The sequence below is a fragment of the Tenrec ecaudatus genome, chromosome 5 (genome assembly GCF_050624435.1).
Source record: "Tenrec ecaudatus isolate mTenEca1 chromosome 5, mTenEca1.hap1, whole genome shotgun sequence".
NCBI lineage: Eukaryota > Metazoa > Chordata > Mammalia > Afrosoricida > Tenrecidae > Tenrec > Tenrec ecaudatus.
Window position 1 is genome coordinate 42,993,090 of NC_134534.1, and position 15,165 is coordinate 43,008,254.

At 46.1% G+C, this 15,165-nt stretch overlaps 1 non-coding gene across 1 annotated transcript; it reads left to right on the forward strand.

The window, feature by feature from the left end:
* Positions 1 to 3,659: 3,659 nt before the first annotated feature.
* Positions 3,660 to 3,807, forward strand: LOC142449600 (small nucleolar RNA SNORA57). The gene has a single exon (XR_012784737.1). It is a non-coding gene; the product is annotated as a small nucleolar RNA SNORA57 (small nucleolar RNA).
* The last annotated feature ends 11,358 nt before the right edge of the window (positions 3,808 to 15,165 follow it).

A 15,165-nucleotide genomic window follows, 5' to 3' on the forward strand; every position in this document is an offset into this window, starting at 1 on the left:
GATCTGTAGCCTTCTTGTTAAGTTTCTTTCCCTGTGATCTGTCTTTTTCAGAGAGTGTAAACCCCTTTCTTACACACATATATGTGTTTATGAATTTGTTTCTCTAGTCTATCTGGACTAACACAAACCTGGAACTGAGTTATATACCAGGGATCACCTTTCAGCCAAACAATAGGCCTAAAAGAGAACATTAACACCCATAAGGAATGTACTTCGCAGCACAATCAACCAAATGAGACTGAATGGACAGCACATGCCCCAAAACCAACATTCACAAGGCAGGAAGCGACAGGAAAGGATGATGGGAATGGGGATCAAGTGGGGGAAGTGGGAAGAGTACTGTTACCCTGGGGGGACTGCGATAGCATGTAACAAAATGTGCATAAATTGTTAAATGGGAAACTAATGTGCTGCTCTGTAAACTGGCATGCAAACCACAATTTAAAAAATAAAACAGACCTTATTTGAAAAGTCTATTACAATAATTTTCCAGCAGATGGAAATGTTTTACGGGTGAATGTCTTTTTCTAATTTACCCATAGGTGCCATATGGGTTAGGAGGACTGCACTGCTGTTCTCTCACTCGAACAAAATGCTAACTCACCACCCGTCCTGTAAAGTCCCAGCAAGATCCAGCCCTTGCCATGTCACGACGTGAAGTTCTGTCATTTTAAAAATACATCGAGCTCTTTCTGTGATAGGACCTTGTCTCCCCTCTACCTAGGCAGCCATAAGCTCCCCCTTCCTACCCTTTACATAATTGTGGCTTCTTGTCACCTTACAAGCCTGAAAGAGGTTCTCCACTATGCCTGTGTAGATGCTCCTATTAGTCTAGGTCACTGCTCTCGGTTTATTTCCTTAACAGTACTGTGGCTCTCCCTACAAACTGTAGGTGTCATAAGGGCAGGGATACCTACTTTCTATCTCCAGGCCCTAGCGTAGTGCCCAGAACACAAGTGTTTACCAGACTGTCCATGGTCAACCTTAAGGGGTCAACTGGCAAGTAATCCATTGGGATCATGGAGGAAGTCTGTCCTAGGATACAGATCACAAACAGGGAATCAAGAATAGAGATGGGGAATGAAATGAGACTTTGAATTTCATTAAGTCTTATCTAGAACCTGAATCCATTCTAGACTTCTTAGATGAGATGAGAAATTATCTCCATATATTTAAATTAGTTGGGTTCTGTTGATTCTGACCAAAAAAAAAAAACCCTCTTAAGCAATAATACTGACACTGTGATTTCTGCTGCATAGAGTCACTTTCAGTTCTCTAAATCGCCTGTTCTTTCACTTCAAAATCTGATTAAAACAGGATCCAAGATGCATTGCGCGTTGTCACCAGAAAAGGCACGATCAGGGCCCCAAAGGGGGCTTTTGTCATGGCCAAGGAACAAAATCACCATCTGCAAGATCTCAGAAACATTTCTGAAATTGAGAGCATACCAGAGGTTCCCGCTGTTTTGAAGTGCCATTCCTTTAGCCTTGACTGTAGACATCTGTGATGTCAAGGCATCTGCCCGGACAAAGGACTGGGGGTGGCTCTCATACTCCAAGATCCAAGCTTCTAAATCAGCTGAGCGAGCTGGTTGGGCTCCATTGAGAAGAGACCTTGACCCATGTCAGGCCCTCATATGAGGACAGAGAAACCCTATTGAGACAAAGCTATATTGTACTTCCTAATGTGGTCATATGAATGCGGAAGTGTGTTTCTCCACCCATGAGCAGCTCCAAGCAGCATGGCGTTTCAAAGGTAACAAAAAGAGGGGAACTGAAGAAACCTGTTTCCACCAGAAGAACACAATCCTTCCTTCCCTTCCTGTTATAATACTCTCATCTTCTTACCACAGTTGAACAGTTAGAGAAGTAATCAAGAAAATGATGCTATAACTCTCACTTAAAATTTTTTATTATTAATTGAGAGTTAATGCATATGTCATATTATTCCATAGCTCAATTGTGTCGAGCAGTGTTGTACAATCGCTGCCACAATCAGTTTCCAAATATTCTTTCCTTCCTGGACTCCTTGACATGTCTCCCTTTTACCCTCTCCCCCGACCCCTGCCTGCCACCCTCTACGCCACCGCCGCCCAAACCCTTATTCTACTTGCTGTCCCTCTAGGTTCATCAGTCCTTTAACTTTGTATTTATTTTTATTTTTTTATCTTCTTTTTTTTAAGTCATTTTTATTGGGGGCTCGTACAACTCTTACCACAATCCACACATCCATCCATTGTGTCAAGCACATTTGTACATTTGTTGCTATCATCATTCTCAAAACGTTTGCTTTCTACTTGAGCCCTTGGCATCAGCTCATCATTTTCCCCCTCCCTCCTCACTCTCCCCTCCCCCATGAACCCTTGATAATTTATAAATTATTATTTTGTCATATCTTACACAGTCTGACATCTTCCTTCACCCACTTTTCTGTTGTCCATCCCCCAGGGAGGAGGTTATATGTAGATCCTTGTAATCGGTTCCCCCTTTCTACCCCACCTTTCCTCCACCCTCCCGGTATCGCCACTCTCACCACTGGTCCTAAAGGGATCATCTGTCCTGGATTCCCTGTGTTTCCAGTTCCTATCTGTACCAGTGCACTTCCGCTGGTCTAGCTGCTTTGATAAGGTAGAATTGGGATCATGATAGTGGGGGAGGAAGAAGCATTTAATAACTAGAGGAAAGTTGTATGTTTCATCATTGCTACACTGCACCCTGACTGGCTCACCTCCTTGTGAACCTTTTTATTGTGAATTAGGTGGTTTATGAGACCATCAATCTTATATTCAATGATTCATTCATATTTTGTTTCAATTTATACATTGCAACCTCCTAAATGAACCATCCCTTATCCCACTTCCTCCCTGTGTCTCTTATTCCTGCTCCTCCTTCTTCCCTAATTTACTGAAATTTGTCCCTGGGTAATACTACCCTCTGGATCTTGAATGGTTCATTACTCTAACCCAGGAGTGAAATCAGTTCCTGGTCTAAAGATGACTAAAGGCCACCAATTGTGGTCTTCTCATTCTTATTCTCCTCCTCCTTCTCCTTCTTCTTCCTCTCCCTCTTCTTCCTCTTTTTCTAATTCTTCAAGAGACAGAACAATTATGATATCATACACGGGGCAAGCACAGGACAACTCTGGAGACTTTTCATGCAGATGAGAGAGGCCACCAGCACGAGGTCGTAATGGTGCTGAGGGTTCACTGCGATCCCTAACTTTAAAAGGACATGGCTGGTCAAAGTAAGCTGCCATCTGAACATGGTTGGTGGCAGATTAATATAACACACTTACCAGTGCGACTCCTTGACAACTTTTAAAAATTGCTAAGACCTTGTAGAAACAGTGGAGCAAGCATGGTTTGTCGTTTTCCCCATTTCACACATTCATCTTTTCTTCAGTCATTGCAGTCTTTCCCCATCACTGCCGCACCACACCCTACCGGCCTTTCCTTTCCTAAAGGAGACTCTTCAGCTCATTGCACACTGACAAATACACAAACTGAAGTGATGCAGATGAACTTTGAAAAAACATTATGATGTGCTTTATACAATTGATGTATGTATATGTATGGATTGTGATAGAGTTGTATGAGCCCCAATAAAATGTAAAAAAATTATATTTTAAAAAAGAACAACATTATGAAAAAAACTTTGGCTCCTCCTTTTCTTGGTGGGGGCTGGGCTTACAGTCTGGGTCCCCATTATGTATGGAGGCAGAGGGAGTAGATTCTGGTCCCCTCCGCGTCATGTCTTCGGTGCCAGTGGCTACCCATCGCTGGTCCTATCCTCAAACGCCGGGACAATGACGCAGGGTAAAAAAAAAGAAAGAAAGAAAGAAAAATGGGGTATATAATTCACACATCAGCAAATAAACTTTTAGACCTCAGTAGGCTGATAAAGCAGAGCCATTCAAAATACAAAAGGGTTTTTAAAGAAGTCACCACTTGCCAAGATGGGCACACAATCTGTAAAGCCCTTGAGCTGCAAGATGGAGAGATGCTTTTGCTTATTGCAAATCTCGGAAGAGTGTTTGCATTCACTCGAGCAAGGTCAGCTGGGTAAGTCACCATAGAGTCCGCCAAGAAAGCCAGAACTGTCTTGGTTGCTATTTTGCTGTCATGGGAAATAAAGTGTTGGAAAAGAACATCCTCATCACTTGCACACACTGAGCGAAAGGATGAAATTATAGCGCAGAGGTAGAAAATACATACAGAAAATCAGCAAGATGACTCATAAGTACAGTACCGAAAATAGCTCAGCTTTTGTACATGGTGTGACAGATCTGCCAACAACTAATGAAAGTATTCAAATGTAATAGAATAATGATAGAGTGAGATTAGCTTTATTTAAACGTTCCTGTAAAGCACACCTACTTATGTAGTACCCGAAAATGCCACCGACTTTCAGCAAAGCGAGCTGTCAGCCTGTGGTGGAGGGAAGGCAGGAAGGTCCTACCTACTGACACATTGCACAGCATCGGGCCTCCTGGCTTTGCTGCGGCCCCTTCACAGTCTGCTTCCCTGCCAGGGAGTTGATGGGGCGGTCAGTCCTTACGCTCCGGCCCACACCGCTGGCCGAGGCCGAGGGAGGTACGGGGGTTCCTCTGCCTCACACAGCTTTGGGACATTTTGCTTTCAAGTCAAACCCCATTTGCGCTCAGGTTTCACTTCTCTCCTTTAAGGCTAGAGCTGCAGGCTGGCTTGTGGGGCCATTGTTGCCGCAAGGCTCGCGGAGAGCCCAGGTGCACTCAGAAGAGCCGCCACCTGAGGTCTTCCCTTCCAAAGCACACTGCCGGGGCAAAAGATATGGAGGATGTGATTGGTTGCAGAATAAAATGTAAACGTTCATTTCATCTTGACTCTCTATAAGAGATGCGTTGAATAAGCACAGGTGTGTCCTATCTGTATGATGTACAATGAAAACGCCTTTCCAGAAGACGAAGGTAGCCTGGTTAATATACTGACAGCCACTGCTTGGGAAATAAAAGCATTTCATGTGATAAGAGAAACCTGTTTGCTAAGTAGTTTTTGTTTATTGAGGTTTTCATTCATTGTTCCTGGTAAAGAGTTTGAGCACATTACATTATGTCATTTTTGTTTTGTGGTTTTGTAACATCATGGTTGTACTATGACAGTGTTGTTTTTTTAAATAAGCATTCATTTAAAAAGAAGGAACAAGACATTTTATGTTTTGCTCTAAGATCGTCGATGAAGATTCAGCTATTCTGCACTGTTAATTCATCCTAAAATAAATTATGTTACTTCCTTTCATTATAAGTTAATTCTCTCTGTCCTTCATTTTGAAATATATATTTTTAATTTCCATTTCTGAAGTCCCTCAGACTGGAGGATTCATCTTGCTAAGTGTCCCTTACCCCACAGAAAGATGGTTTTCTCTCAGCATTTCCTCACCCACTGCACCCAGAGCACAGAGGATAGCCAGGTCATCTGACTTCCAGTCATTACTAGGCTGCTTTCTGGCTCTCTGGGTGACCTGGGGTCACATCACTAAACCTCTTTAAGCCTGTTTCCTCACCCCAAGGGTTGTGATAAAGTTTCATAGAGACGTTCCATTTAGCAAAGTTCCCGGTACCAAGAATCTTCTTGTCAATACCTGGTTGTCACAGTCCATTCCCTAAAGAGTTCACGCCTGGCCCAGCAGGGGACCTCATGGACTTGGTTCCTTCTCCACAGTCCATGTCCATTCTGATTGGTGGGCTCCCCTGGCCACCCGGTGGCTGAAAGATCCAAAGCCGGCTGTCCTGTGTGTGCTGGATGCAAACTCACAGAGAGAGAGAGAGAGAGAGAGAGAGAGAGAGAGAGAGAGAGAGAGAGAGAGAGAGAGAGAGAGAGAGGTGTACTTAAGGGACCATCAAAGCAAGGGAGGGGTGTATTGTCTGAATTAGTGTCCACTAGGTTACGTCTATCGTTTCTCATGTCTATTGAAGTAGCTACACAGGAACTCACAGACAAAAATCATGATTAAAAGGCTTAATAAGGAAGTAACAAACTGTAATGCTGGTGAGAAAATGCGCTCGGTGGCTATTTCATAAGACGGTACAAAGTTTCAGATCTGCTAATAAATGCCCAGAGGAGCATAACGTTCTGCCATAAGCCTCATCCTAGAGGTATTCAGCACAAATGCTGAGGGTCAGCCGACCCAGGTCCCTGAATTAAGTGCCCAGAGGCACCCAACTCCAGGAAACCTCAGCCAAAGCACTCAGCTCCACTTCAGTGGATCAGCAGGTCCAACTTTCCCAGGGAAGTGCCCAGAGGCACCCTCCTCTGTCATCCCCACTTGCTCCTTGGGTTGGGGAGTTACTCTGGTCCATTCTCTGGCGTGGCTCTGCTGCTGCTCCTCTGATGGTGTGCCTGTCATCTGGATCCACGATGCTCACTGAGCAAGGATCTCAGGTTGAGAGGCTTCGCCACTCCTGGCTCTTGCTAGTAATGCAATCCTTCCTCCTGGTTCTCAGAGGATGTATTCTATACACAGAAGGATGACACTCCAGGGAATCTTCTTTGCCATTACTTGTAGGAGAATCCTACCGGTATTTTCCCACACCTTCTTAGCAGACTCATGCAGGAAAGGTCATTTGTTGAGAGTTAGAGACGCTGGCTGGAAGAGTCACATTAAATAATTCACTGGCCCTGCAGGGTGAAACCAGAATCAGGAGCAAGGAGAGATGGGAGGGAACCAGGAGGAGAAGGGGCTATTAGGTCTGCAATGGGCTCTGACCAATGAAGAAGGGTAAGGAAATTTCTGTGTCTCCTTCCTATGGCTGCCACACTCAAATACAACAAACCAGGGGTCCTGAAAACAAGAGGAGTGTGTGTTGGCCCCCAAAAGTTAGAGATCAAGACGGCAGCAGCGTCCCAATGCCACCAAAGACTCTAAGAGAGAATCCTTACTCATCTCACAGCTTCTTGTGGCCGATGCAGTTGCTTAGCCTGTGACAGAATCGCTCCAATCTCTGCTTCAGTCTTCACACGGCCTTCTCTCCTCTATGACTCTCCATGGCTCAAATTCATCTTGGTTTGTTCCTTCTAAGACCCCCTGGCATTGGATTTAGGGCCCCCTCTAAATCCAGGATAATCTCGTAGAAAACACAAACCACACTCACTGCCGTTGTGTCTATACCGACTCGTCACAGCCCTACAGGACAGGGTAGAACTGACCTTGTGAGGCTCTGAGACTGTATCTGTTGATGGGACTAGAAAGTCCTGTCTTTTTCCCGAGGAGCAGCTGGTGGTTTCAGGACATTAGCTTTTGGGGAGCCCTTCTCAACCAACTATAATTGCGTACAAAAACCAAAGGCCTTTACGCAGAGAAATGAACCCTGGTAATGCAGCTGATGGAACTGCTAGCCACAAGGTTCAAGGGAGAAAGAGGAGGCTCTCTACTCCCGCACAGAGTCGCAGCCTTGGAAACGCAGAGGCAGTTCTCTTCTTCCATATAAGGTCTCTGTAAGTTGGAATCCACTCATCGGCAGTGAGCTTTCACACGCAGGAGACACTTGGTAGACACTGTGGCTAGTATGTGTATGGCTTGCATCGGATGGATTGCGAAGGTCACTGTGTAACGTTGAAGAGTACAAGCTGAGTGCAGGATGCATGCAGTCTGCTTGGCCTTCCCACAAAGCTAAGCTTCGAGGCGTGAAAGGAATCGAGAGGCTGGGTCAAGCATCATTTGTGATCACTTGGAAAACCCTTCCAGGACCCTAGACTCTACACATCACCAGCCAATTATTTTCTCTTGAAACTTCCTTTGTATCCTAAAATTAGACAGTAATAGATGCAAATGGGTTAGACAAGAAGACTCATACTGTTTAATACCCTCTTTGCAAAAGAAGTATTTTTTCAAATCAAGTCCAATCTGGAAGTTGCTCTTTCTGCCAGAAGGTGTCAGGCCCAGAAACCTCCTTCATTACCCCAGATACAGCTAAAAATTGGAAGCCTTGGGTACTCAGAAAAGCAGAACAAGAGAGCTATGCCTCCCCCAGAAAGACTGTGCACCTTCTCAGGCTAATATGCAGCTGGAAGGCAGCAATTGGAGGAAAGTAAACTTGCATAGAAGAAGTGATGGACAGGATTTTGCTTCTACAATGCCCAAATACAAGAGTTTCAGGTGTAGAACCTGAGAATCCTCATAAATGATTTTTAAAAAAATAAAAAACAAACAAGCACCTCACTGCTATTGAGTTGATTCCAACTCATAGAACCCCTGTAGGACAGGGTAGAACTGCCCCTGTGGGCTTCCAAGACTGTTAACTCTGCACACGGCTACACTGTTAACTCTTAAACTGCTGCTGTTAACTCTCTACAGGAACAGAAACTCCTGTCATCCTTCTCTCGCAGAAAGGCTGGCGTTTTCAAGCTGCTGCTTTTTATGGTTAGCAGCCCAACAAATCACCGTCACACCACCTGGGCTCCGGGATAATTGATGCTAGAGAGCTTGAAATAAAAGGGGGAAGTTGTTTAATGTATTGATGTATTGAGTCCCTACTAAATGCTTACTTGCTGCCATCTAGTCAACTGTGACCCACAGCCTCCCTGTAGGGCAGAATAGAACAGCTCCCTAGAGTGTCTGAGACTGCAAACATTTATGGGAACAGAAGGTCTCTCTTTTCGCCCAGAGAGTGGCTGGCAGGTTCAAACTGCTGACTTTGTGGTTAGCTGCCCAATGTGTCACCCACTATGCCACTAAGGCTCCTGCCCTTCTATGTACCAGGTACTTAATATTGAGGAAAAAACAGTAGACTGGTATTGTAGTTACGTAATCTGGTGTCAATTGGGGACTTGAGAGGATGAAGAGTGTGGGGTGGAGTTTAGTCTGTCAATCGGATCATAGCCAATGAGGCCTCTGTGTGGGCGTGGACTTCTACGAATTCTGAGAATTCCTGGATTTCCTTCTTGGAGGTGGAAGACAGACGCTCTCTCTCTCTCTCAGTTCACTCCCTTGGAGACTCTACTGACATGACTCACTCCCTTGGAGACACTACTGACAAGGCACATGCCCTGGGAACTGGAGAAGCCGCATGGATGCAACCTATCCTGATGCAACCAGAGCTCTGGAGCCGGAGAAGCCATGTAGAGACCCCTGCCAGTGCTGCGATGCTTACAATGCTACTGAATTCCCAAGACTTCCAAGCCACTGGCCTGTGATCTTCCTGTATTTGGTATCATTGCATGTGTTTCATGAGTCTGAAGAGGACTTTATAGATTGGTATCAGACATATGGGCTAATATTGGACTTATGGACTTGATTTGGGTTGGGATGTTTTCTCAATATTCAATTGCTCTTGTATATAAACCTCTTTCTCGTATACATATGAGTGTCTATGAATTTGTTTCTTTAGTCTACTCGGGCTAGCACAACTGGTTAGCTCAATGTCCCTAATCTTGTACAGTTCATGTTTTAGTAAGAAGACAAACAATAGACAAATAAGCAAGATTATTCTGATAGCTAAACCAAACCCACGGCCATCCATTCTAAATCATAGGGACCCTATAGAACAGAGCAGAACTTCCCCATAGGGTTTGCAAAGCTGTAAATCTTTACAGAAGTAGACTGCCTCATCTTTCTCTCTTGGAGCAGGTGGTTGATTCATTTATCCACCACGCCACCAGGGCTCCTTAACAATAGAACAGTGATCCGAAATAAAAGGCGTGGGTGGGGGAAGAACGGGACTACTTTAGAGAGTCAAGGAAGCCTCTCTGAGGAAATGATACTTGCCAGATGTTTGGATACCACAAGCAAACCAGTGATGCACACAGTCTGGGGGTGGAGAATTCTGAGCAGAAGAAACAGCTAGAGCAAAGGCCCTGGGGTGGAGGGTCATTGTCAGAGTCAGAACTGCCTCACATGATCCATTCCAGAGGTCATGTCCAGATAACCTATTGATAACCTATTGATTAACACCACCCCCTAAAATAATGAGGTGCATACACTGTGGATTACAAGATCAATCATTATGCTAGAATAAAGACCAATCATGATACAAGAATGAAGGCCAATGGGAAAGCAGGATAGAGGCTGAAGCAAGCCATTGGGGTCTTGCCGCCTGACTCCTATAAAGTTCAATGTCATACCCACAGACGTGCTTGACTTCCTCACATCAGGAGGTGATTTGATGGTTGTGATTGAAGCATACTTTGCTTATTAAATCTTTGCTCTGCTTACTGTTTTGTTTTGGGGTTTTTTTGTGCTGTCTTGCCTGAAGGTCTTGTGGTGATGGCAAACCAATCAAGAAAAACTTGTTAGCTTTTCTCTGAGGAAGAAAAGCTGGGCAACATCAGCTTCCACACGTAACAAGCATGACGTGTTTGAGATTTGTCCGTGGAGAAGCATCCATAAAAGCGGATGATCCAAACCCACTAGCAACTCTGTGGAAGAAAATAACCTGGCAATCTGATTCCCTGAAGATTACAGCCTAGGGAAGCTATGATATCGTTCTATTCTGTTTGATGATGTCACTAGGAGTCAGAATCTAGCCAATGGCACACAACAATGACGTAGGTCTGGTACAAATGGTCACAGTCTTGACTCTGAACCAGGGAACGCTGGTGGCATCGTGGTTACAAGTTGGGCTGCAGTTTGACCACCAGGTCAGCAGTTTGAAACTACTAGTTGCTCCAAGGGAGAACGACAGGGCTTTCTACTCCCCAGGAGAGTTACATTCTCAGAAATCCTCAGGGGCAGTTCTACCATGTCCTACAGGGTCCCTGTGCATTGGAATTGACCCAATGGCAGTGAGGTTTTGTGCTAAAGTTTAGCAGTTTGAGACCCATCCAGGGATGCCTGGCAATCTGCTTCCAAAAAGTCAAACAAAACAAACTCACTGCCATCGAGTCGATTCTGACTCATGCTGCCCCTACAGGGCAGAGTAGAACCGGCCCTGGGGCTCTCTGAGACGGAAACTCTTCACAGGAGTAGAAAGGCCTCTTCTTTCACCAAAAGGTCGTAGCCTTGAAAATCCTAAGTCCACTCCTGGGTCATCTCAGCCATTAGCTACTCAACAATGACAACTACTTTGGTTTGGGTTTGGTTTTGCTAGTGGGTACAGAAAGTTGTGCCTGGAAGGCGTGGGATCATGAAGCAGTAAAGACAAAAGCAAGAGCTGACAAGCCAGAGAGGAATCGCTGAAGGGCCTTCCAGGCCACTCTGAGCAACACCGGGCAAGGTGAGAAACAGGAAGCGTTTGCCAGATGTACAGGTTTGTTTTTAAAATACGAACCTTCCAAACTTCAGGAAAAATGTTCATAAAAAAGAAAAAAACCAAACTCAATGCCATCAAGTCAATGCTGACTCATAGTGACCCTCTAGGACACAGGTAGTACTGGGGGTTTCCCAGACTGTACCTCTTAACTGGAATAGAAAGCTGGACCACAGAGGGGCTAAGGCAGCAGTTCTCAACCTGTGGATTGTGACCCCTTTGGGGTTCAAATGACCCTTTCACAGGGGTCGCCCAATTCATAACAGTAGCAAAATTACAGCGATGAAGTAGCAATGAAAATAATGTTATGGTTGGGGGGTCAGCACCACATGGGGAACTGTATGAAAGGGTCACGGCCTGAGGAAGGTTGAGAACCCCTGGGCTAAGGGTTTCAAACTGCAGACCTTTCCGTTGACAGCCCAATCAGTAACCACTACACGACCAGGGCTCCCTCCCACATCTTAATTAACTTACATATGCTCTAGATATATAGGTACTTTGGATGAACAAGATTGTGCGCTCTCTTCAATCAACATTAATAAAACACTCCCAGGTATCAACAAGGTCGACATTGTTGGATTTTCCCATAGTTTGATGGCACTTCTTCCTGTTGCTCAGGAGCTCTCTCGTTATTTTTGAATTGGCTCCAGGGTCTTTTTTCCACGTTATGTTTCAATAAGGTGTCAGGGAAATGTGCTTCAGCAGGGTAAGAGGGTTACCATCTCTCCAAATTCTCATCAGCATTTATTGTCTGGTTAGGCATTGGACTGCTAAGGTCAGCAGTTCAAAACTTCCCAGCCACTCTGAGGAAGAAAGTCAGGGTTTTCTAGCCCAAAGAGAGTTATAGTCTTGGAAACTCAGTAGAGCCGTTCTACCTTGCCCCATAGGGTCACCGTGAGCTTCGTAGACTCAGTGGCAGTGTGTTTTTGTTTATTAATAAGAGATAGATGATTTCTCACTGTTGTTTCGATTTGCATCTCCTCCCTAACTGCCTAATGAAGGGCCACTGGTGGGACAGGAGAGTAAGGCTTGGGCTCCTAAGCACCAGTCTCTACAAGGGAGAACATTGAGGCTGCTCCCATAAAGATTCAGTCTCAGGAGACTAACGAAGTCCTCCTCTGTCCTATAGGGGCACTCTGAGACTGGATTGGCTCAAAGGCCATGGGAATGATTAATGATCTTGATCATGTTTTTAGGCATTTGTTGGCTACCTCATTGTCTCTTTAGCTGAAGTATCTGTTCAGTTCTCTGTCAATTTGTAAATTGGACTATTTGTCTTTTAGTTGTTGAGGTGTTGTGGTAGTTACACAATTTCATGTCAACTTAATAAAAGAATGAAGGGTGGAGGTTAGCCTATCAATCAGGTCACAGCCTAAAGTTGTCTCCTTGGAGGCACAGCCTAATCATGAGGCTTCTGGGAACTCCTTCTCTCCTCTCTGGAGGTAGCACACACTCTCTCTGCCTTGGCCTTCCTGTTGACAAGCCACACAGAGCCGTGCTGATGGCAGCCAGAGCCCTAGCGATGCTTCCACTGCCATTGGATCCACAAGACTTTCCACCCACCTGTGGAAAGTGCAGCCTGTGACCTTCCTGCATTCGGCATCATTGCATGTGCTGCATGAGTCTAAAGAGGAATTTATGGACTAGTATCAGACATATGGGCTAATATTAGAATTATGGACTTGATCTGGACACTGCTGGTATAGTTTATTGTTGCATAATTTCTTCTTCATATAAAGTTCTCTCTTACATATATATGAATGTCAATGAATTTGTTTCTCTAGACAACCCGGTCTCATACAAGTGCTGACATGTTTTAGGAGCATTAGAGATTAGCCCCTGTCTAATACATCATTGCCCAATTTTCCCCCAGTTTGTTGGTTCTCTTGTTTACTCCTTTGGTGAAATCTATTTTGTTACTATTTGGGGGGGGGGGCGGGTGTCAGCTCTTTGACTTACTAATTTCTTCCATGTGCCCTGGCTACACTCTGATCAAGAGCAAGCTCTGGCGTCTCTCCGGACATCCACTTCGGTCTTTTCTTCCCTCCTGTCTTTTCAATGCATCATGTTCTCGAAGTCCTCCCACAGCTCATCGGGGCTTCTGTCATCAGTGTCCAATGAGCCAAATACATTCTTGAGATGTCCTCCACCTATCTCTGGAGACACAGCCACAGTCAGTCATTATGGAGCTCCGTTCTGCTCTGACAGATGAGGAGTCACCAGGGGTGGCCCGTGGAACACCTGGCATCTGTGTGCCAAGTGGGGAAGAAGGTAGGTGCCCGGTCCCCAGAGGGCACCACTGGCCAATCTCTTGTACACAAGGAGCTAAAGGAGAGGGGACCTGGCATAGGTGACTTGGATACTTAAGTGGGGCCTACAGGTCACTGTCCCTGTATTAGGAAAGTAGGCTTCAGAGAGAAACCCGAGGTAGACAGAGCCTGTGAGTGAAGAAGGAGAGGGGGTGGGGAGAGGGAGGAGGCCACCGACAGAGAGGACACTGTACCTCACACCCCCAGCGAGCACTGAACCTGACCCTGGAGTCGGCCAAGTGACCAGCTGCCACTCGACCTGTGCGCAACACTCTGCAGTCACCAGCTTGACATTCATCACAATTCACCAGAAACAAAGACAAACCCCGGTGGCCCTCACGGAGGTTCCGAGTCAGATAGGCCCGATGGGGCAGGGCCGGATTGTGCCATAGGGTTTCGGGACTGCCAATCTTCACCGAATCAGCCAGCCGCTTCTTTCTTCCACAGAGCAGGTGGGGGTTCGAACCATCAGTGACCCAACCCTTAACCCCACGCACTCATTCATCTCCAGTCAAGGGCAGCCTCCTCTCTCCACACCAGTGTCAGAGCCCAGGCCCAGGGCTTCAGGGAGCAGGAGGAGTAAGCGGCAACCATGACCTTGGTGGCAGGGTGGTGGGGCATGGCCCTGGGCAAGTGGGACACAGGCTGTTCAAGCAGATCAAGGGCCTCTTCTGTGTGGTTTCCCCAGGCAGCAAGGTCACAGGGCTGCCCAAGTATAGGTCAGTGTGAGTGCCAGGCAGTGAAACGCCAGGGTCCCTGGATGTCAACCCAAACATCCCTTCTGGGATCCGACATCGTCCGGGGGGATCCCACCTGTGTCTGCATAGAATGGTGTTCCCCAGAGTCCTCAGGGGCTGGCTTTGGGAAGGGAGATTCCCAGGTCTTTCTTCTGTGGCCCCTCTGGGTTTGCTGCCATCTGCTGTTCTCCAAAGCGGAGCTGCTGTAGAGTCATCCTGGTCACAGAAACCACTGTGTGGGACAGGAATCTCACCCTGCCACTGAGCTCTGCATCACCCAGGGCACCCTGGGACAAGCCCAGCCTCCACTTGCCCGTCTGCACAGTGAGCATAGCTCATCAGCCCCTGAGAGACCATGGGAGAAGGCCCCGAAAATTGGAGGGCCTCCCCTCCTTCCTCAATGCTCTGTTTCCAGGGTCAAGTGCTGTCTCTGGAGTGACCACAAATGTGGGGACCCTGTGCCTGTCGCACAAGGGGCTTTCAATCAAAGGTGGTGAGGAGGGCACGGCGGGCATATGCTGCTGGACTGCCACCTTGGACCTGCCCAGCACTCTGGGGAAATTGTTGCATCCGTATTCTTTTATCTGCTACCCCTACAGTCTTTAGAGTTCTACTTAGCAGTAAAGCTATCACCAGCGACACAGCAATGAAGCTGCTAACTGGATGGTTGGTGGTTCGAGTCTACCAGCTGCTGCACAGGAGAAAGACATGACAATCCTCTGCAAAGATTTACAATCTTGCAATTATTATTAGGAATCAACAGGAAGAAAGTAGATTTTTTGTTTGGTTTTACTTCTTACTAGCAAATCCCTGTGCTCTATTCTCGGGTGATAGCTAACAATTCTTTAGATTAAAATTTCCCTGGCTAAATGATCCCAAATTCCCCTGGTGGTAGGAAGGCT